This window comes from Molossus molossus, unplaced genomic scaffold, assembly GCF_014108415.1.
Source record: "Molossus molossus isolate mMolMol1 unplaced genomic scaffold, mMolMol1.p scaffold_m16_p_1, whole genome shotgun sequence".
Lineage (NCBI taxonomy): Eukaryota > Metazoa > Chordata > Mammalia > Chiroptera > Molossidae > Molossus > Molossus molossus.
The window spans coordinates 144,203,265-144,204,909 of NW_023425344.1; the positions used below are offsets into that span (position 1 = coordinate 144,203,265).

Genomic DNA, 1,645 nt, shown 5'->3' on the forward strand with positions numbered 1-1,645 from the left:
TTCTGAACCCCTTCAGGGTCTATTCTGAAGCTGTATTCTCTTAGTTCTCATACTAGCTTGCAGTCATCTGGCAGTTTGGACCATCCATTAAATATAGGTGTTTTTCCCCAAGTTGTGTCTACAGCAGAGTTCACGCTGCGCTCTCTCTCTCTCTCTCTCTCTCTCAAAGATGCTGTTCAAGATTCAGTAGAATCAGGAGCTTGCTACCATACCATGAGTAATTTAATTACCATGAGTAATTTAACAATTACTCATGTTGCTTGTTTTCTGAGATTTCATTCCAGTGAGAGCTGCATACTGTCAGCTTGGTTTTGTGGCTGATAGTCATGCTTTCTTGAAATGGAATACATTTCCAGTTGCTGTCTTAAACGAATTTTGCTTATTGTGCCATAAAAGTTGGGCTCTGACAAAGTTTCTGCTGCAAGTAGCACACTGAATATCCTCATAATTTTCCTTTTATTCCTCTTGGCATACATGAAGAGACCAAAGCTAACAAGGATCACTGCCAAGTAAACGTTGGTGGCTTCGTTCCAGGCCTCACAAACGCTAAAATCAATAGAGCCATCATCCCCCATCACTCCCTAACCTCCAGGCATGCAGGCTGCTCGCTCCGGAGGCAGCAGGCAACCAGGCGACCAGGCGGCTCAGGACCCTTCCCCCAGAGTCGGGCGGACTCGCGGGCCAGACTGGCGAGCCGGTTACTGCACGGACCTGGACGACCTCTACACTGCTCTCTCTCTGGTTGGACAAAGGCATTCATCACCCTGGCTTCACATTTTATTTCTGTGGAGATGACCTGAAAAATCTCCACCTCTGGGCATTATTCATCTATTTAACAAGCGGAATGCCTACTCTGGTTCTGGCCGGGATTTAATTTAGACTGTCTGCTAGGCATCTTGTTCATTAAATTTATCCATCCATCCATCACCCTATTTGGTAGTAAAAGGCGAGGCTCTCTTCTTGGAATGCTCGAGATGAGAGAAGGAGAGACTTAAAAACACAAGTGAAATCATTCTGCATGATACAGAAACAGTTATTCCTTGGCATCTCAAGAAGAGGATTGGGATCCTGAAGAAGGAAATGGAAGGGTCTAGAGGGGTGGGGACAGGGAGTGTTAGCTAGAAACATAATAGAAGGCCAGACCCTGTGGGAAGACGTGCATATAAACATTCTCTGTGAGAAATGATAGGACTTTAATGGAGCAATGATATCTGATGTTAAATCTGAAGTTTTTGCAAATCATATGGTAATACCCTCTGCGACTCCCAACCTTGTAACACCAGCAGCTCTTGGGGTAATGAAGAGGGTCATATCCCATGGTTTCAGGAAAGCAAGGAGAGCTAAAGTAGAGCTGGGAGTGGTGGTTTGGGATCAGAGGTCAGCAGAGAAATCGGTTACAGTGTGGAATGTGCTCTTGAATACGTTAGAGAAATAAGGGAGAGTTTTCTAGATTCTCCTGTTAACACTACTTAAGTCATTTCATTTTGATATTAAGTAAAACAATGACCCCAGGAAGTTGGAGGCCATGGAGATGCTTAGACTGTGTAATATTCACAAACAAGACATCGACCTATGGCGTCAGGTGCCTGTTCTTCATTTATGTTAGCATACTCGTGGTTATATAGGATCACCACACAAAGTGTTT

At 44.3% G+C, this 1,645-nt stretch overlaps 1 pseudogene; it reads right to left on the reverse strand.

Moving 5' to 3' along the window:
• Positions 1-275: 275 nt before the first annotated feature.
• Positions 276-596, reverse strand: LOC118618505 (annotated as a pseudogene).
• Between the last annotated feature and the right edge of the window lie 1,049 nt (positions 597-1,645).